We start from the raw sequence: 22,000 nt of genomic DNA on the forward strand, positions 1-22,000 counted from the left end.
TGAATGCGTCAGTTGAATGCTGATACTCCTCTCTGTGCTCATACTGGAACTTAACGTTCCATTGTTCTAATATAAAATTCACATGAATAATTGTGAGAATATAGCGTAAGTGTACATGGAAACAAAATGAAGTGTTTGATTCAGTCAGTGCAAAGAAGACATTTCCTGTACGCATTCTAATCTTACATGGAACTTACCTCCTGGTAGAGTATCACACCTATTTCCTACAATACCACTGCAGCTTGACAACACCATTATGCTGTTTTCACAAGGCAAATAAATCGCTGTAAGCAGTTGTTAGCCCCACCCTATATAGTAAACACAGTAATATACTGTATAAAGCCAAATGTATACATTATCGAACAACTGTAATTGTTTTTTTCTTTAAACGAAGAATGAGCCCATGCATGCACCTTTGGCATTTCTTCCGACCCGTAGGCACAGGCCTAGTTCTCAGAAATGTCAAGAAGAATGTTGCTCATTTGTGGTTCCCACAGCAAGGTTGGGTGAATTAATGTTCTGCTATGGGCTGAAGGATCGACCTGCATGATGTCTACCAGGATAGAGTCTCCACAGTCCAACCCTTTAAACTAGCATTTCAGATGCAGATGTACCTGCATGATGTCTACCAGGAAATATTGAGTCTCCACAGGCCCACCCTTTAAACTGGCATTTCATATGCAGAAATCCATGCTCACAGACAACACACATGAGCATAGACACATATGTGTACTTTCAAAAGAACCAGTTAACAACTAGAGCATGTCTTCAGCCACAGACACTGCCTAAGGGCTCATGGACAATAGCAATAAAAGTCTACCAGAGGAAGAAAAAAAAGAAAATAAAGACCCACTGCTGTAAAGACCTATTTTTCTTCCTAACTGGTTATCACAAGTTGTTGCAGGCAGAATAGCTATTCATTTAGGGCACGAAAAGAAGCCACTGTTTAGCCATCAGTCTGTTATGTCACATACATTCTCCTGCCAGCTGCCCCTCTGTCCCTCAACACAGGAGCCACTCAGGGTTATGTCCTGAGCCCCCTGGATGCATCACAGCCTGGCATAGGAATTGCACTGCCCTCAACCACAAACCCACTGCACAGGGTCATGTGGACAGCCCAGCACAAAAAGGAAGAAAATATATGCATATAAAAAAAGTAAAATAATCTCTATTCATAATATTAGAATAATTATTTGGGTATTTTAATTTAACTAGAGGTTAAGCCCGCTACGCGGCCCTCACATTTGAACATGTGAGGCAACATTGCCAAAGTCCGACCATTTCTCTCCCAGGCTGACACTGAGACTGTATGCATTGTTTTATCGCTAGCAGGCTTGATTACTGCAATGCTCTCCTGTCTGGTCTACCATAAAAGAAACAGTAGGTCGGTTACAACTTGTCCAGAATGCAGCAGCACGTGTGTTGACAAAGACCAAACGGAGAGCACACATTACGCCTATTTTAAAGTCCTTGCATTGGTTGCCTGTCAGTTTTAGAATACATTTTAAGATCCTTTTACTGTTTTTTAAATCATTAAATGGAAATGCACCTGCCTACTTCTCTGTAATGCCTCCTAAGTACGTTCTTAGGAGGAAGTACGTTCCTCCTAACTGTTCCAGAGACTAGTACAAAAAAGTATGGAGAAGAAGCTTTTAGCTATTATTGGAACAGCCTGCCAGGGAATCTGCGGGTCTCTGAATCTGTGGACATTTTTAAAGTAAATCTTAAGACAGACAGACGATGCATTTTAGCATCGCTTTTACTTAGATTGCTGCATTTTTCTTCCTGCTTTAGGGCATGGCCACACAGCACTTTTATTTTACCTCTGGGGCGGAATCTGCCAATGCTTTGTCAATGTAAATGCGTGGCTTCACACAAGAGCGGATCTTTCCACCTGTCGTGCAGACCTTGCGTTTATCCGCTCTGCACGACTTGTCCATTTGAAGCATAAAACTTCTGGAGGCTAACCTTAATGCTAGGAGCCTCTTTGGGAGGGCTCATATTATGGCGGGTGTTTCGGACGCAGAGAAAGAAGCTGCCACCCATTCAGGAGGTAGCTCAACTTGTGTCGTGTCCTGTCAAAGAAGAAGTTTATTTTGTGGAGTGTCAGTTAACACAAATAGAAGTTCAACCTGTGTCTTCATCAAGTCCTATCAAAAAAGAAGTAAAGGCCTTGGAGTATCAGCCTACGCAAACACTACATTGCATTGAAAAGGAGATTGAAGCTGTTAATTGTCAAACTGCAACTGCACAACTGTCCCCTTCTGTTCGGCTGCCGTCTCCTGAGCAGCTGCTGGGGGTGAAGCCAGTGATGGTGCGCTCTGAAGAACAGTGGGACCAGCTGTGGCCCTCACTGCAAAAGGAACTGTCACTCTTCCCAGTTCTCGGCCTCGACTGTGAATGGGTTTCATTAAACGGCAAAATCTCTGCAGTCTCCCTGCTGCAGATTGCAACCTACTCAGGGCTGTGTGTACTGGTGAGGCTGGTGTCCTTTCGTGGTGGCCAGCAGTCCTTCCCACTCAGCCTGATTGAAGTACTCCGCGACCCCCATATCCTGAAGGTTGGCGTGGGCTGCTACGAAGACGGGAAGAGTCTGACCCAGGACTACGGCATGTCTTTGGGGTGCACGGTCGACCTGCGCTACCTTGCCTTAAGACAGAGGCAAGTTACATTGAATAATGGCCTCAGTCTGCAGTCGCTGGCTGCAGATGTGTTGAATGTGTTTCTGGAGAAATCCCTGAAGTTGCGATGCAGTGACTGGGAGGCTGACCAGCTAACCCTGGAGCAGATGACATATGCAGCCAGAGATGCCCAGGTCTCCATCGCCCTGTTCTTCCATCTCCTGGGCCTTGATCCTGAAGCCAGCTCCCCAACAACTACTGGGAGTACCTACTCTGAGCTGGCTGCCCGCTGCCAGGGCCTGATGGATGTGCCCTTCAGACACCGGATGGTTTTAGACGGAGAGGAGAAAATCGCAGATGGAGAGAGGATACGGAAACTCAGAAAAACCATAAGTGATAGCCCAGAGTCTGGAGATCAGCAAGTCCCAGACCCTTGTAAATATAAGAGAAAGCCGCTGGGTGTGGGCTATACTGCCAGGAAATCTCCTCTGTATGATAACTGCTTCCTTCATGCCCCAGACGGCCAGCCCCTGTGTACCTGTGACAAAAGGAAAGCCACGTGGTACCTGTCCAAAGGAATAGGAGAGCTCCTGAGTGAAGACCCTTTCATAGTTCAGTTGCTGTTTGAACCCTCGGGACGTCCTGATCCTCGTAATTACTATCTCACAGTCAAGGAGAATCTCTGCGTTGTGTGTGGCAAAGCTGATTCGTACGTTAGGAAAAACATTGTGCCACATGAGTACAGGCGTCATTTCCCCACAGAGATGAAGGACCACAACTCCCATGACATCCTGCTGCTCTGCACCGCCTGCCAGGCCGCCTCCAACGTCCATGACGGCATGCTCAAGCAGCAGCTGGCTGATGAGTATGGCGCCCCCCACGGGAACGAGAAGGGAGTGCGCTCGGCTGCTCGGGCCCTTCTCACTGCCAGGGACAGCCTGCCGGAGAACCGACGCGAGGAGCTGGAGGCTGTCGTTAGAGGGTTTTATAGTGATGCCTCTGTCGGAGGCAGAAGGTGTGCAGAGTGAGGCGCCGCTTAGTCCAGAGGCACTGCAGAGGATTTTCAAGGAGGCCTGTGTGCCCCTTGGGCTGAAGGTGGTGCATACCAACGCAGAGACTGGCCTGCGAGGCCTGATGGAGCTGGAGCGTCGATGGAGACAACATTTTCTCACCACCATGAAGCCCCGCCACCTGCCCCCCTTTTGGTCTGTCGACCACAACCACAGCAAGCTCCTGTTAAAGTACGGAGAGGGTGGCCTGGTCGCAGCGTGGCGGTCCAGGCACCCTAGGCTGCAATGCCAGCCTGACAGCGTGTCGCGGGTTTGACTCCCGATCCCGACGACCTTTGCTGCGTGTCATCCCCCATCTCTCTCTCTCCCATTTCCTGTCAGCCTACTGTAATCTATCCTGCTATCTATCCCTGATCCTGCTCAACTGAACCAACAGCTGCCCTGGCACAGGGTGGGAAGGACAAAATGTTAGCCAGGGTGAGGAAATGTTGACTTGCTCATTCACAAGAAAAATTTAATGATATACCCCAGTGTCTGAATGAACTCTAGTCTGATAAGGGAGCACTTGTTCGTATGTATGTACTGTATATTTAATGTCATGTGTTTTGTACTGTAATGTATTGTAACTTATTGACTGTTAAGTGTGAGAGGACCTCAACGGAAATAACTCTCAGGACTTTCTTGTGTAATCCTCGAACTGCTGTAACCATGTGGTTTTGCTTTTCAAATAAATCAAATCAAATTGGCGTATCTGGTTTGTTTATGGTTACAGTATGTCTGAGCCTCCCCCCACTTCCGTTTCGTCGTTTCGTCTTCACGCAGTTGCGCAAATTTATCCTAATATAAATCAAAATCATCTAAGCATTATATAGCTTGCTGCTTAGAAATGGAAATTGAAGTAAAGATATGATGTAAGATGTAAGATGATGTAAAGATATTTTAAAATATATTTTCGTGAACGGAAATGACAAACAGATGCCAGCTTCCTACCACGGATTTCGGGAGGTGTAGTTCCAGACTCTATATAGCATTCGGAGATTGTGGAATAGCTGTCTGGCTGCACGCAATGTGGGAACCTTTAGTCAAAAGAATTTTAAAAACAGCGCCCTCTGCTGTTTTTTTCCTTTGAATTTGGTTCTAGGGGGACCTCCCAATAGAATGTGGATAACAGGATGTTGGCTGTTAGGTCAGCCCTCCACTTCCGGTCCATGTGTCTTTGTTTACATTCCTAACATTCCTAACAATAGACCCCTTATCAGACAACATCACACTGATAAGAACAGGGCAGCAGAGCCTGCTTGGCTCGCGCTGCTGCAACCCATCAAGCCTAATTTATGCTCCGTCCCACGAAGATGTCGCGCGCAGGGAATAGCAGACTTCCAAGCTCACAACGATTGCATCCGCGACGCAGTTGTGAGCTTGTATGTCAGCTATTCTCAGCGCGCAATACCGTTGCAATACCGTTGCCCGATGACGTATATGTCTCGCTAGGGCGCACCCCACTAGCCAACACACAAGAGGAGGTTGGATGAACTGAAACCAGTGCTCCCCAAAACAACAGGTTTGGGGATCTATTGGGAATTGATTACATGAAACAGTCATCTGTGCGTCCAGTCTCAATGTTGGTAAACAAATAATTGGTCTATACATGTATGTCTATATAACAGGAGCTCCCGACAGATTCCATGTCCTGAGAGATTAGGCTACACGGGACTAGTCATACTGACGTGGCAGTGGTCCCCTCCCAGTAGCTAATTTTAATATAGGATAGCCACAAAATATTTTGCCATCGTTGCATAACCTCTGACCTCATCAACCCTAAGATCCATTGAAAGTCTAAAACTGTCTGCCTCATGCAACCGTTGGCGCTCATCGTTGAAGTATCAGATTTACATTATAACCTTCAATATGGGTTGTGTTAAGACTCAATATGATATTTGACCATTTCACTGTAAATTCCACTTTCAGCTGGGAAATAACTTGATCCCAAATGTCCCAAGCTTTTACACGAAAAAAACCCAAACATGTCCTTTGTCCTCTGTTACCAAACAAACAGCACAGAGAGGAGTGGGGACAAGCTGACATTTGTACAGGTTTGACATATTTGCAAATTACACCACAGACAGTCAATCCAATGTTCAGTGAAATAGTATTTCCTTTCATATATACTCAGATCCCAAATGATATTGTTTCTAACCTCGTGTGCTCTATATATGGGCTCCTCCACCGTTCCATCCTCTGCTGCTTTATGGCATCTTTGAATGTTACCTTCTGTTGATGGAAAGGAGTAATCACAGTTCAATCTGGGCAATTCTTTTTCTGGCATGGAGGTTGGTATATGGTCAAGCGCAATGCTTCCTGTGGAGGGGGAGGGGGGGGGGGTCTGACAGCCCCATCAATGAACCAATCAATACATCATCTCTCATAATAGGCCGGCGGTCTCCACTTACTCCGCTATTGAGTGGAGTTGGAGACACACTACTGTTTCCATGGCAACTTGTTTTCTCGCCCTCGCCTGCACGTAGACACCCAGCTGCAATTCATTTGACTTCTCTCAGTTAAGCCTGATTTATACTTAGCTGTCGCGCCGATCTCGCACACTGAAAATAGCAGATGTACAAGCTCACAAATCGTTGCGCTGCAACAGGTTGTGAGCTTGTAGATTGGCTACTTTTGGTGCATGACACTGTATGGCAACCAAGTATAAATCAGGCATTAGTCATCCTGCGTTGTGCGCCTACTGCCTCAATCAACCTTCCTGTTCACATAATTTGAAGAAAAATACGACTTCCTCCATCCCCTCTGTGCAGCATGTATTCCAGGCTGTTTTATATTCTGTCCCTGTGAGGCAACATGCCTACTATACCAACATGACCTAAACTCCAGGGAGGAATTCACTTTCTACAGGATTCCCATGGTAGAATATTTGAATCATTCCTCAGTTACATGTATTGTTATCCACTTTAGTGCTTTTTACAATAATTCAGCAGTGAACTACTGGTGGATGTCTGCTCTGCGACCCAAAAAAGCCAAGGGGATGTAGATTCCTGCCCTGCTCTGATACAGACAGACGCTTGATAAACAACTGGCTGAGACGCTTGCCACATCAGTATGAATAAACCCTCCCTCAAGTGATAGCCAAATGTGGTGCAATAATTGCTGACAGAACGTCACACGTGACTAGACAATGGCTGTTATCATCAGTGTGTGTACTTTAAGTCACAAGGAGGCGGGAGCACAGCGACACATCCTACTGGATATCCTCTGTTAGGCCTGGCGGATGAGATGGGAACAATAGACCCGAGAGATGTTAGGGGCGGGAGGGGGCGGGGGGTGGGGAGGAAGTCTCTTAAAGGATCCAGGAAGACCTTGTTGCCAGGAGACGATGTGGTTGACTTTGTAGATGCAGGTGTCCTCGTTGATGACACGCAGCAGCTCACTGAATACAGTTGTAACCATGGCGGAAGAAGTCCCACGTCACAGTGGTGCTCAAAGTGGGGTCCAGGGACCCCCAGGGGATCCTTGAGGGGTCCCAAGGGGTCCCCAGCCAAATTAGTTAATATAGCATCAAAATCAGTTCACCCACTTTCACCCTATATACATCGTCTATTTGAAAATTGCAGATTTACAAGCTCACAACGTGTCGCATCGCGACGCGTTTTGAAAGAATTGAAAAGAATTTGAAGAATTTTAAAACATTTTGAATAAGACAAATCTTGTATGGGGGTGCCTCCCAAAAATATTTTCAGATGGAAGTCTGTCGTCTGTGGCCAAATACTAGGGGGTTCTTGACATTAAACAAATTGAGAACCACTGCTATATCAGGCATCTTTGGCAATGTCATTATGTGAACATTGTCAAAATATTTCACACTTTTTTAAACAATGTTTCCAAATAGCAGATCTACATTCGACAATGCGTCATGATGCGAGGTGTTGTGAGCTTGTAGATTAGCTATTTTCAAATAGCCATGGTATGAAATAGGGCTTAAGTGGTTAATCTTTCTGCCTTATGCAGACTATTCCGGCAAAAAATAAAAAAACAAACTTTTTTTCCATGCAAGAAAGTGCAATGCGTTGTTTTATTCATATGAGTGTTTGAACTGAAACTTTATGCAGACTGCAGAGTTTAATTCCCAAATATATCAAAGAGATATCAACCCCATTAGAAAGTGTTGCCATTAAATTACAACCCAAGGAATACTCTTTTTTAATACTTTTTCTTATTAAAAGTTTAGATCACTATTCATAAAAAAAACGGTATAATATTGTTTGGTGAGCTCTTTGGTTGTCCTTAGATGGTCTTTAGTCAGCTTAATGATGTCCTGTGGGGGGCTTCCATTATGCAAAGCAGATGACCTTACCTTCCGTGCTGTGGAGCAGCTGTCTTAACGTGATGCCCTCACCTGTGCACCTGTGTGTGTGCGTGTGTGTGTGTGTGTGTGTGTGTGTGTGTGTAAACATTTCTTTGCTCCCCACAACCCCAGTGACAGATTGATGTGTGGGGGGAGGCGTCACTGAGACAAACAGCGTTACTCACCCACCATTAGACCACAGTGATGGGATCACTGATGCTGTGTGTGTGTGTGTGTGTGTGTGTGTGTGTGTGCGTGTGTGTGTGTGTGTGTGTGTGTGTGTGCGCGCGCGCGCATGTGTACACACCTGTGTGAGTGCAGGCTTTTTTGATATAATACTGTTAAGACTGATGATAGGTTCTTGGTTTTTCCTATGATCCTAGATTACTATTTCTATGCATTTGATGTATTACATCGTGTTTTCCTTGCGTACTGTAAATCGCTCTGGATTAAGAGCGTCTGCTAAATACCTAAATTGTAAATTATTGTGTGTGTGTGTGTGTGTGTGTGTGTGTGTGTGTGTGTGTGTGTGTGTGTGTGTGTGTGTGTGTGTGTGTGTGTGTGTGTGTGTGTGTGTGTGTGTGTGTGCGTGCGTGCTTCTAACCCACCTGCAGACCCTCTTTAAAGACTGAGTCACAGTTTCAAAGTAGTATATCTGCAGTGTCATATGAGTAGGGGTTTGCAGCAACATGTTACCCATCAGCCTGTGTAATCATCTCTGGAATTCTGGGACACAAACATACCCTTGAGAGCAATACAGAATACCATGCAGCAAAAATGTTGGCTCCCTCAAGAGCCAAGAATTGCCTATCAGTACTGGCAGTAAAGAAAAACAGCTCTCGATTCTACCTTGGCTTTGAACAAGCTCAGACATGGCTCAAAGTCAACACCTTGTATAGCTTGCATACAACATAGATATCCCTCTGTCTTTATATGCCAGTAATGTACTCCCCGTGCATTCCACTGTATTTACTTTCCTCTGAAATGGAGTTGTTGTTCATTGTTCCTCGTGTGGATGTGTGAGAGGATCCATTGTCCAATGCCAAGAGAAGATAACGACACTCAGATGCTGTGTGGAGATGTGTCTGTCTGAATTCAGAGGGTGGGCGCCAGCTATTTTACCTGAGACATACAGCGGATTTGTCAGGTTAACTTCTTTCGTTAACTGAGGTCCCCCAGGGGTCTATACTTGGCCCCCCTTTTTTACACCAAATCTCTTCACCACAAATTGTAGATTTACAAACTCTAAATGCTAAATGCTATTTTCACCAAATGTTTTCCTACATGCCCAGAATTGAGGGATCATGTGGCTCAAGCCTAAAACAGGAATTCATTCAATTTCAAAATTAAAGCATGAAGCAGACTTCAGATTTGTGGTGAAAAGATTCAATAAGAGATTAGTTTGCCTTAGAGCTGATCGAATCAGAATAATTCACCTACTCTGAACCAGTCTGAAAATGGAACTGACTATTGAACCCCAACCCTACATACTACACAGCAAAAATCTTGAGTGTTAATGTAACACGTGGACCCTCATAAGGCCATTTACACTCTCAGAGTTACACTTACACTAGGACTTTGCTGTATGTATACACTAAAATGTAAACTGCTTATAATGGTTAGGACAATTTTCATTTCAATTTCATTTCAAGTGTAAATAATGCACATGGCACACACTTAACATAACATCACTTTATTCCTAAAGGTTGAAAAGCATTTCCATAGTCCACAAAGGCCTTCAACGTAATACATTAATCATTTCCACAGCCTTTTCTTTTATTGCTTTCTCGGATTGTAATCTTGGGCTCTGGGAATGGAAGGTATTTTAGGCGGATGCTGCTAAAAAAGGAGGCAGATGATGCACAGAGACGCAAGTCTCTGATTCAACATCCTGACATGAAAGCTGTCATAGCCCACGCTGCATGTTCATCTCCACAAAAAGCTTCTATCAGGTGGTGCTTTATTTTAATCATCCGTTCCTTTATTGTGCGTAGCTTGGGAGCTACTTCTGGCAGATATACTTGAATGGGTCACATGCTCGTGCGCCACTCTGTGGGTTATATAATTGTGACATGTCAACCAGCTGACCAATTAAGCTCACCCAATGTTGCTCTTCCTGCTGTCACAGAGAGCATTGCAGATTTTGTACACGGTTAAAGGTTAATTTATCCATTTGTATCTCTGATAGTGTACGGGTCTATTTGGTTCCATTAGTACACTCTTAGAGTAAAACAAACAAACAAAAAGCCCCACTAATAATTGTACTGAGTATGAACCCATCACTACCCTTACCTAGCACCGGTAGGCTCTGCTTCCCTCTCTGTGGGGTTTTGTTTTCCCCTGAGGGGATTTGAAATGTAATATCTCACTGTTCTTAAATGGTTGCCTTCTTATTGTGCTCAGCAGGAATACATGTAGCAGAGCCTGAACACCAACATCAAATATAATGTTCACTCTTATAAACCATGTTTTCCAGTCTATGCGAGTTATCTGACGGAACTGATTTTAGAAGTTAGAGTATTGCACAGTAAAAAATAATTGAACCCTTAGATTTAAAGAAAAGTGGATATTCAACGGTCCACTTTTACACTTTCAGAGTGGGCTATAATTAACACTCAGGATTTTACTGTTATAGTTGTTTCAGAGGATGACGTCACATTTATGAGGTCATTGCTGTAACTGTTCAACCACAGACAAGATGGAAGGGATAATGTCCCAGCCAATCAGTAAACCATCCAATCAGCCGCAAGACACAGACGGGAACAGAGGTCCAAGGTGGTAGTTACACTGAAACCTGCCATTTAAGTGCATGCTTGTTTATTTAAAAGCTTGGTCTCTCTCTCTCTCTCTCTCTCTCTCTCTCGCTCTCGCTCTCTCTCGCTGTCTCACTATTCATTGTGACGCATCGTCCAGACAAGGCTGTCAGACTAAGACTCAGGACCACAGTGACAGCCTCAGTGAGACTCTTTAGTGCCGGGAGCCTAATGTCTTTAAAAACACATTATCCTTATTACTCCTCTAAAATTACGCAACACAGAGACATTCTCTCCTTATTTATTGTATTCTACCACAGTTTATGCCTACAAGCAGTAATGCTACACTGCACTGACAACAGACAACACAACGGATATGACCTCAGAGCGTTTTACAGTAGCACATCTGATCGATTAAATGGCAGTATTCATTACTATAGGGTCCTTCTCACACTAACCATCACTGAAAACCAAGGATTTGTTTCAATATATAATGGCAGGAATGTTGTTGTGCTAGAGGCTGATCACTGACAGAAGCGAGCATTCAGAATTCATGTCATTTGAGCGAGTACACAGTCAAATCATTTATCCATTTGTAACTTTCAGAGTTAAATGAACACTCAGGTTTTTACTGAATACACTGAATTACTTGGATACACTTGTGCTTGTTATAGCCTGTGACTATACGTTATGACCTCATCTCCCCTGCTGTGTCAGAAAGCCATGCTTTTGTTTGATTGGCATGATAACGTGGGAGGCCGTTTCCTCCTCGTGTATTCAGCATGTGTGCGCTATGCGTATGTGAGTGCATGAGAGCCTGACTTCGGTCACAGACCACTATGGTTGATTGGGTGTAAGTTTCACAAATCATACCCCTAGATCCGAGGAATCCGAGGTAAATACGGTACGAGTAGGAATCTTAGATGTTGTGAGACAAATTTGGTTCTCAATACTGCCAGACATTAGTTGCAATACTACACTAAGACATGTAATTACAAACGCACCTGGGGTGCCCTTGGTACTGTACCATCTCTTATTCTGCATATCTCCATTCCTGAGATTTGGCAGATGTAATTTTGACATTGATCTGACCCTAACCTTTGACCTTTTTGACCCAACATCATGTATTCAGGTAGCCTATTGGTTATTCCCGACAAGTTTCATGAAAATCTAGTTATTTTGTTCACAGAAACACAGACACGCTCTGTCACATTACAATACCCTGCCACTTGTGCATGCAGGGAAGGTAAGGTGCTACTGTATTATTATGACATAGTACCACTTTAGTAATGAGAATGATGGCTGAACTACTGTATCTTTGTCACCATCAGTCACAATAATACACTGCACTTGGCCTGCACTGTCTGACTAGTGCTATGCTGTGACAATCATTACTTATAGGTAAATACAACCAAATGCCAGGAGAGCTGTTATTTGCTTGCCAAATCTTCAGTGCAGAGGCACCCATCACATAGCAAAGCCAGAATGAGCATCATTAATAATACACTAAAGAAGGAGATAGATTTTAGTGACACAGTCATGTCCTGAACATCTTCTAACAGCTTTTTGACAAGTGTTCCTCTGGGTTCTGCAGCCGTCAGCAGAAATAACTGCTCACAATTCAGCGATGGCAAGTGTAACAATCTTCACAGCTTCACCAGCAAGGTTTTTTTCTTCTTCCACTATATAAATATTGGATGGTTTAGATTTGCCAAGGAGTGTGGTGAGAACAGAATGGACAGCTTACCCATTAGTACATGCGTCACAATGCAAAATATACTTTACACAATGACGTTGAAAGTGATAAAACCACTTGCACTGTGCACTGAGTTTCTTGTAGGTGGTACACGAGAGGCTCTGCAGCTGCAGATCATTGTAAGTGGGTGAGGGATCACACCTTTCCTTCCTACAGGATAAGGGATGGTTGTCTAAGCACTGGGCTTCCTTTGGCCTAAATTAACACCACATTCCCTTCCTGCCAGGCTGTTTCCTGAGTTAATGCTCCACTGTTCTTTGTGTGCTTTGTCCGGTAAATTGCTCATTTGGTGCAGCAGATGTTTTTGATTATACATTTAAATAAGAATTCAGAGACAAATCAACTTTCCACCAAGATTAGATTATTCCATATTATTTACCCATTTTTCCCTTCATTCGCTCTCTTCAGCCTAATTTATACTTCGTCAAACGACCATATCACTCGCTGCAAATTTGTCAGCAAGCGAGACGGTCATACGACCAGTACCAATTAAGCACTCTCGTTAACGCTCTCACTCACTCTCTTGCACTCTGTCCCACACAATGTTTACCCTCTGACCAGTGGGTGGAGCAGGTTTAGCTTAGCTTCCTGCACAACAGGAAATAGAGCGGGGGAAGAGAGCTGGGACAGGGTTACAGGGGTTGATGGATCTAGTGATTTCAACCCATTGTCTCTGCTTTCCTCGACAGGTGCACTTACGTAGGGCCTAGGGGTAAAATAACAAAAACAATGCAGTGTCTTATCTATATTTCTTCACATGATTAGAGTAGATGTTATTGGGACGGGGTAAAAATGTATGCAGACATTTACAAAAATATTACTTTTTACTCAGATTAGACAATGCCTTTTGCAGACATATCTATCTAATAGAGGTGCTCCATGTTGCAAATTGTTATGAAACATAATGTAACATGTAGCCTATTACCCTTTTCCTAATATAAAACGTAAACACTACCATTAGGTATAGCATATGCACAACAGCTATGTCCATTTTATGAGCATACACACACATGCATTTCATACATGTGTCTCCCTGTAGTCTCCTGTAAGCTGGTTTAAGCAGTGAGTAATGCAACTGGAAAAATCAATGATGACAAAGTATCCATCACAGTGACCGAACCCGAACGAGACTAGAGACCAAATTACACACACAGAACTCACTGGACAATAGGGTTTTTAGATGATGTTTGTTTGTGTTGTGTCTTCGGTAAGCGTACTGTGTATCCTCTCGTTCTGTGCAGGTCAGGTATAGTCAGCAAAATGATATAGCTAACATCATTGTACAGCTTGTTGTTTGTTCCAATAGATTAAGCTAGTGGAAACAAGATACCGGTAGGTTGAATACACGACTAGGCATATTGTAGTTCTCCTGCTGCAGAAACTGCCCAGGCATGTCTGAAATGCAGAACGAAAGAATGAAAGCACATTCCACAGCTGTCTATCAGAAGGCTCAGCATTTGGGCATGTCTTTTCAATCACTGGCCCTACAGCACAGGTTTGTTTTTGTATTATTGTGAATGATAATCCATATTCTTCTAATTCAAACTCCATCTATATCTATAAATCCAGGAATATTTGTCTGTCTGGGTCCCTTTATGCCCATTATCGAGATCCCCATTCTCCCCCAAGTTGGTGCATATCATACATGAGTGACATCATTGACTGGCCAGTTACTCAGTTAATGGATTAAGTGTGTAATTACTTTGTAGAGTCTATTTTGTACAGTATCTCTATAGTGGTATACATAATTATTGTGCTATAGCTAGAAACTTTGGCCTTGACTGACTAGACGTTATAACTCTGATTAGAGAAAAAGAAAAGTATAGGGCGTGCTGACTTATTTCACTGCATCAAACTTGTTGAGACCAGTAACATTGTGTTCACTATACGCCTTCATTCAAAGACACTAGTGGTTTATAATGGGACATGCCACCTGACAATCCATTTTGTTTCTTACCATGTTAGGCTGGTGGTGTTACTGAATACCAACTTTAACTTGTTTCCTCTATGCCGTCCCTACAGTTTCTGCAATATCTGTACTGAGTTGATTGTAGGTTTTTGAGTTATTCTCATCCCAGCAGTTAGTTCCAATTTTACACATTTTATTAGTAATTTTAGTTCCCACAATTATGATAACTGGCTTCAAGTCAAGACTCATTAGAGCTAATATATCGGCTAAATTAGATCGAGAAAGCTGAACATTCTGTCTTTTGCAACGTGAATTCCCTTCCAGGCCAGGGGCAGACTGGAAACTAAAATAAGCTTGGGAATTTTAATTAAATGTCATTTTTGAGTGGTGCCAACCACTCCTACATTTGACTTTGTCCGTGTGTCCGTATGTCCGTCCGTCCGTATGTCCGTCCGTATGTTTGAGCACGGCTGATTGGTCAAGCTTCACGTGACACGTGACAATATGTTGTCACGTGTCACGTGACAACATATTGTTGCTGATTGTTGCGGATGCAACCAGTTACACTTTCAAAGGCACCACTCTCTTCACACTGGGTGTGATTTTTTAAATTATCATTAGTAAAGACACATGAAAAATCTATCAAATAAATACAAACGAAAGGACCCCAGCCTGCGGTCTGTTTTAGAAAAGTGTGCTCCTTGGAGCACAGGTCTCTGCCAGGCCGGGTTGCCTACCCAGGCCCGCAAAGATGTCTTGATCTCATGATCCCAGAGATACTGTGTGTAATGTGTAATATAATGTGTAATATCAGAAAATGGGTTTTACAAAAATCGGCCTCCTGGTGGCGCTATAACAGGCCGATGTGAAAAACTTGGGGCAGAGGTTCTGCTCTGGCCTCCAGGGAGGCAACGGACACGGACACGGACACACACGGACAGACACACACACTGACGGACAGGGGTGCAAACATAGTCTCGGCCATATCTTGGGCCTGGCAGAGACAAACATAAAAAAGAGAGTACGACTAAGTTACAAAACGTAGTCATTATATCATCAACTTTATGTTGAAATCTTTTGTCCAGTAGATCACATCACATGGATAAAAACATGCAAAAATAATCATCCAGAGTAATAACACAAAATCACAAGAATTAAATGTAACTAAAGTGCACAATGCAAGGAACAAAAGATTTGCAAAAAATCTCAATGTCCTGCTTGTGCAAAAATAATTTGGAATCTTTAAAACTAATTTGATTTAATAGGACAAAATAGTATCTCACAAAACACTAGTGGATTACCATAACATATTATTCCTACAAAGCCGTCTTGGGGAACAATGTGTCGTAAAATGCCAAGGGGCTTATGTCAAATGACTTTCCTATGGTGCTGGCAAGGGTATTGTGACACCATGACTTTGATGTGGGTGAGTGGTAGGCCATGAAAGAAAAGGTGATAAAAGGAGCTTGATTACCTACTTGATACCGAGCCAAGTTGAGAGAGTAAAAGTGGTTACAGGAAAGATTTACGTAGTACAGAACAGATAGGATGTGAACATAGAAGTCAATGCAATTTTGTTCAGTATATGTGTTTGAGGAGTGTGTGTAGATGATCGACAGAACTAACAAAGAGATGGTCATTCTAAGCAACACATTTACTCTTGACTGTGTAACAGGCTGTTTGCGCATCGCTCTACTGATACTTTCAGTTAATCCATTAGTTTTTCTTTTCTTTCTTACTAGCTGAAAGAGATAATATATCTATTGCGCCATCATAATATCAGTATGAAATAGAAAAAATTGCTCTGTGGAGCACAGGTCTTCGCCAGGGCAGGTATTAATAGTGAGCCAGCAATGTTTCACGGCAATTGGACGCTGCCTTCATGATTTGAGGCATTTTGTTCAAAACGGGCCACTCCTGCAATCTTTGGAAGACCGTTTTGTTAATTCGTGGCACTCCCAGTGTGTAAGGACCTTAACAAGGATAAGAACGATAATGATGAAGCTGTTGATAAGATATGCTATTGAATGCTATGACGTCTCTAGGGAAGGAGCATCTTTTTTAACTCGACTAACTGCCAAAGTATTTAGAAAATTTGAGAGAGAGAGAAAGATAGAGAGAATCTGTGTGTGTGTGTGTGTGTGTGTGTGTGTGTGTGTGTGTGTGTGTGTGTGTGTGTGTGTGTGTGTGTGTGTGTGTGTGTGTGTGTGTGTGTGTGTGTGTGTGTGTGTGTGTGTGTGTGTGTGTGTGTGTGTGTGTGTGTGTGTGTGTGTGTGTGTGTGTGTGTGTGTGTAAGAGAGGGAGGGAGAGTGCTACTTGCAGGCACTTCACAAATGCAGTTGTTTTTAAATCTAAGGAACGCACTAATATCAGGTAAAAGAATGTCACGATTGGTATAATGACAGCATTAATACTTGGTCTAGCCATACGATTTTGACCTATAGTTTTCTCACCTTGCTTCTGTGTGCATGCACCCTCCTAGAGCGGAGCTTAAACAAGCAGCCGTAGTCAGTAGACACTTGTTTGTATGCTGCACCATGTTCGACTGCAGTTCACTTTCAGTAAACCACTTCATCCTTCTGTCAGACTTGTGGTACTTGACACTTTGGGGGGAAGTGGAGGCAGAATGTTGCTAATGTTATTGTCATTATCAACATTTTCATTTTAATCATACTTACCATGTCTCATTAGCTATGACATTTTCTTTTTTTTCCCTTTTCTTTTTTTTTACCTCATGAGTCCCCCCCCCCCCCAGGTCCTTACTCTATCCTAAACTGCACCAAATGCACCATGCCTACTGTAAATGTAATGTAGCCACAAGAACAGTGCCTCAAATGAATTAATTGAACTACAACAAACCCATGCCTAAACTACAGTATACCAGCTGCAAGCTATATAGTATAGAGCTTGCTTGAGCGTCCAATGGTTGAATATCAACTAGAAAAATGAAATAGAGGGAATTTGAAATGTTAGTGGACAGAAACAACTACTTTCACAGCAGTAGGCTACAATGCTGATTCATTTGATGCTTACTCACTAGTACTACCTTCAACGGAAAGACAATGAAGGCATTTGATACAGAAAAATCCTATGGAGCAACAAGGTTCAGGAGTTGGAGGGACTAAATATAGGCATTCATGGGCATGGTACTGTAGGTTATGGATATGAAAATTATATAATACACCCATATTCCATGACAGAAAGTACAAAACGAAAAAAATATATAAATAAACAAATGTATATACATACTGTAGATACTCCCTGCGGTACAGGCAGAGCTTAACCATTTTATACTGTAACCATAATGCAGTTATAGCATATGTGCTCCTTATTCATGGATTATATATGAATCTCTTATAAATCCCTCATTGCTTATTGCCTGTGTGACCTCAGTTAACTTGTATTTATTGCTGGAACAGCCAGAAACACTTGTCCCTTAGGGGAGGTGAGCGAGCGCACAGCATCAAAAAGAGAAGAAAGAGACACGAGAACGTGGGAGATGGGAGAAGAGAGGCATGAGTACAGCTCCACGGCATGCTCCGTGCTCGCCCATGGTCCATTAGCCTATCCGTCTCATTTTGAAAAGCTTTTATGCGGCAAGTTGTACATGATGCAGTGCTCTTCACTTGCACATGTGAGTACTGTCACCTGGCTCTCCTTTTTCTCTCTCCTTTGTACTTTTATTAAAATGTTGGAAACATGGACATAAAAAAAACTCCTTATAATAAATCTTACTTTATTTAGTTTCATTAGAAAATACGTATTGTAACATCACACATCTACTAAAGGGGATTTATACTTAGTTGCGTGCCGGTGTCTCGCACCAGAAATAACCGATCAAGCTCACACGTCAGTGCAACATGTTGCAAGCTTATAGATCGGCTATATTTGGTGCACGATACGGCGCACAACCAAGTATAAATCAGGCTTTAGAGTGTGCATGAATGGTTAAATGTGGTCTCCTCACATATTCGCTCCTCTGACCATCTGACATGAATAGCACAGGAAAACCTTTCCAGACCTCTGAATCTTGTGATCTTTTTTATTTTCAACTGGGTGTGGCTAGAAAGTGACTATGAGAGGCCCGGAGCAACGCAACCATACAGTGATGTTATGGATATATCGTTACAAAGACATCTGCTGTAGCTTCACATGAGTGGATGAAAACAAAACCATTATACGGGTATATGGATCAAATTCTGTCATTTCAGTAAAAGATTATAGATCATGTGAACGTTACTCAGTTGATATACTGTACAATACATGATGTTCAAAGCCATGGGTTTTTGGGTCAGAGAGATCACTGGCTTGTGTGAGGACAGATCTGATAGCGAGAGAATCTTGCCAAGGGCTAGGAATACATGTTGGACCATATGTGCGTGCGTGCGTGCGTGCGTGCGTGCGTGCGTGCGTGCGTGCGTGCGTGGCAAGTCATCATGTCTTATCCTAACTTGCCTCGGTGATGTCACCAAAGCCTCTGATGTTCTCACACACCATGCAGGAATGGCCTATGGCGCTGATGTCAGTCACTTTCCTTTCTCTTTATGAGATCACAAGGCACACAGTACAGTACATGGTGTGTCTGCAGGAGTTGACAGTAAGATAACATGGACTCCCATCGTCAGCTCAAGAATCATAGGTCTGTCAACAAGCTCCTGCAAGACTCGAGCTGCCATCAAAGTCAGAATTAGCATTTCCTGCCCTACTGAAGATTTGAATATCTTTACAACTGCCATCTGGGTTATCCACATGACGTGAACCCTAGTGACCCAAGTCGGGGCATATCATAATAGGTGAACATCCGGTGAAAATAGCCAATCTACAAGTTCACGACGCATCGTGGCGCGTTATGAGCTTATACTGTAGATTGCCTATTTTTGGCAAAGAGATTAGGGGTTTACCGGGGGAAAAAGTTGTGACAAAGTATAGACCATTGGGGACGGGGTCCACAGTCAACAAAGTACAGTTTAAGTGGATAAGCTACAACAGGTTCTGAGGTGGAAAAAGCAGTGATACATTGCAGCCCAATCCTCCACTATGTCAGGATGTCTAGACAGGCATTGTAAATGGTTGATGCCATACGTCTGCCTACTACCATAGTGAATTGGGCAGGCATGAGTAAACCTTACCGCAGATTGTCACAACAACAAACAAATTGACAGAGGTGGCGGTCAGCATTCGCTGCGTCTTCGTGTCCTTCGATCGTGACGCGTGGTGTTATTTCTGTAGTGTTCTGCATTATTATTTTACATAGTGATGTGCCTTGATCTACAAGTTCACGACGCATCGTGGCGCGTTATGAGCTTATACTGTAGATTGCCTATTTTTGGCAAAGAGATTAGGGGTTTACCGGGGGAAAAAGTTGTGACAAAGTATAGACCATTGGGGACGGGGTCCACAGTCAACAAAGTACAGTTTAAGTGGATAAGCTACAACAGGTTCTGAGGTGGAAAAAGCAGTGATACATTGCAGCCCAATCCTCCACTATGTCAGGATGTCTAGACAGGCATTGTAAATGGTTGATGCCATACGTCTGCCTACTACCATAGTGAATTGGGCAGGCATGAGTAAACCTTACCGCAGATTGTCACAACAACAAACAAATTGACAGAGGTGGCGGTCAGCATTCGCTGCGTCTTCGTGTCCTTCGATCGTGACGCGTGGTGTTATTTCTGTAGTGTTCTGCATTATTATTTTACATAGTGATGTGCCTTGATTTACTCATCCTTGCTTAGTCATGTTGCGTTGTGCTACACCATGCATGCTGTGCCATCATCATGATGGCTGGGTTCAACGGTGTACTGAAGGGCTTATCAGAGCAGACAGTGCGACAGGCTGCATTACGGCCATAATGAAATCTGTCAGCTCTGACTGCACTCATGGACAATTTAGAGTGTATAGCAGCACCACTGAGACCCCACCCCAAGAGAGGGACAGACAGAGGGCGGGAAAATGGGAGAGAAAAAGATGGGATACAGCGATAGATGTGCTGTTGTGTGTCTATTTCTGTCAGTCTATGTCTGCGTTTGTGTGTCTCTTGGCACGCGTGTGTGTGTGTGTGTGTGTGTGTGTCTCTTGGCACGTGTGTGTGTGTGTGTGTGTGTGTGTGTGTGTGTGTGTGTGTGTGTGTGTGTGTGTGTGTGTGTGTGTGTGTGTGTGTGTGTGTGTGTGTGTGTGTGTGTGTGTGTGTGTGTGTGTGTGTGTGTGTGTGTGTGTGTGTGTGTGTGTGTGTGTGTGTGTGTGCGTGCGCGTGCATGCGTGTGTGCATGCGTGTGCGGTGTGCGCGTGTGTGTAATTATACCTTGATGAATAAAGTATTCTGCTGCAGCGCTTCGCTCCAGCGGCTAAGCCGAAGAGGCAGACAAGCCACAGGCCCCCGACTCAGACAGACTGTGAATGAACAGAATACTAATGCACACTGGAGTTGGAGACGGTAGATAGAAAGGCGGAGGGTAGGAGGAGAAAGATACTGGAGAGGGAAATAAATGAAATAGAGTAGAGAGCTGGCATGGTGAAAACCCAAAAAAGCTTAAGAAAAACGACTAAAGGGCACAGCAGAGGATGGAATAACAGAAAGAAACAAAATTTCATTGATGTACAATATAGAGCTACATATGCTCTAATATAGAACATGGAGCTAAGTAACAAGTGTAATAACAAGGTCAAAAGTATCAAAGAAAAAGGATTGGAGGAACTAATGGTGCTTTATTAAGTGACACAAGATTTCGTGATACATTATTGTTGCAATATACAAAGAATTATACATAATCTTTCCTAATTTCCCAATAGGCAATTATCTTCACCTTTCATATTTTGGTTGAAATGTAAGGCCTCAGGTGACATTTTAATTACTATGTATTTTTTAAATATTACAATTTAAAAAAAAAAATGGTTTCACGTTGTGAGATCGTAGATTAGCCTATGCCCCACACCCTCTGTGCTAAACTGAAAGAGCTCCAGGGGATTCCCCACATGATCCTTTGGATAACGGATTTCCTCATCAGAAGGGAGCCGTTTGTTAAGCTTAACATGTCATGTCATGCTCACATCTACCGGTGCTCCCCAGTCCTGTTTTTGCTATACACCAACAACCTGAGGGGCTCGGACAGCGTGAGCATGTGAGCATGGCCGTGAAGTGTTCTTTTTTTCAGATGACACCGCACTGGTCAACACATCCATCAGCCCCGCCCACTTTGATGAGGATGCACATGAAGCTACACTAGTGGCGTGAGGAGCACTTTCTCCGGATGAACGTAAAGGCCCCCGGAGGTAGGCTGACCCTGTCCCGCGCAGCTGACACTTGGTGGAGAGGTTGTGGAGAGGGTTAGCAGAGCTACCTTGGGACCATCTTCGACAGGGGCCTGACCTTCAATGACAACACGCAGGCCATCTTAGCAAAGTGCCAGCAGTGGACCCACTGTACCTCCAACAGAGGCTGAGACATATTATGTATATTGCCCCTACCAGCCTCCGCAGACTTCTCAGAGACCAGCAAGGCCAAGGTATGGAGGATGAGCACCTTGGGGTCCAAGCTCTACGGGGAGCAGTGCTCCACCCTCTGCGACCAGAGAGCAGAAAGCAGGAACAAATCGTGAGA

The 22,000-nt window shown here is 43.5% G+C and overlaps 1 pseudogene across 1 annotated transcript; it reads left to right on the forward strand.

The window, feature by feature from the left end:
* The first annotated feature begins 1,972 nt into the window (after nucleotides 1–1,972).
* On the forward strand, nucleotides 1,973–21,634 carry LOC311044040 (exonuclease 3'-5' domain-containing protein 2-like; annotated as a pseudogene). The gene is made up of 3 exons: nucleotides 1,973–3,901; nucleotides 13,736–13,740; nucleotides 21,555–21,634. The product of its transcript is annotated as an exonuclease 3'-5' domain-containing protein 2-like (transcript).
* The last annotated feature ends 366 nt before the right edge of the window (nucleotides 21,635–22,000 follow it).

This window comes from Gymnoscopelus microlampas (assembly GCF_963454915.1).
Source record: "Gymnoscopelus microlampas genome assembly, chromosome: 4".
In the NCBI taxonomy this organism is placed as follows: domain Eukaryota; kingdom Metazoa; phylum Chordata; class Actinopteri; order Myctophiformes; family Myctophidae; genus Gymnoscopelus; species Gymnoscopelus microlampas.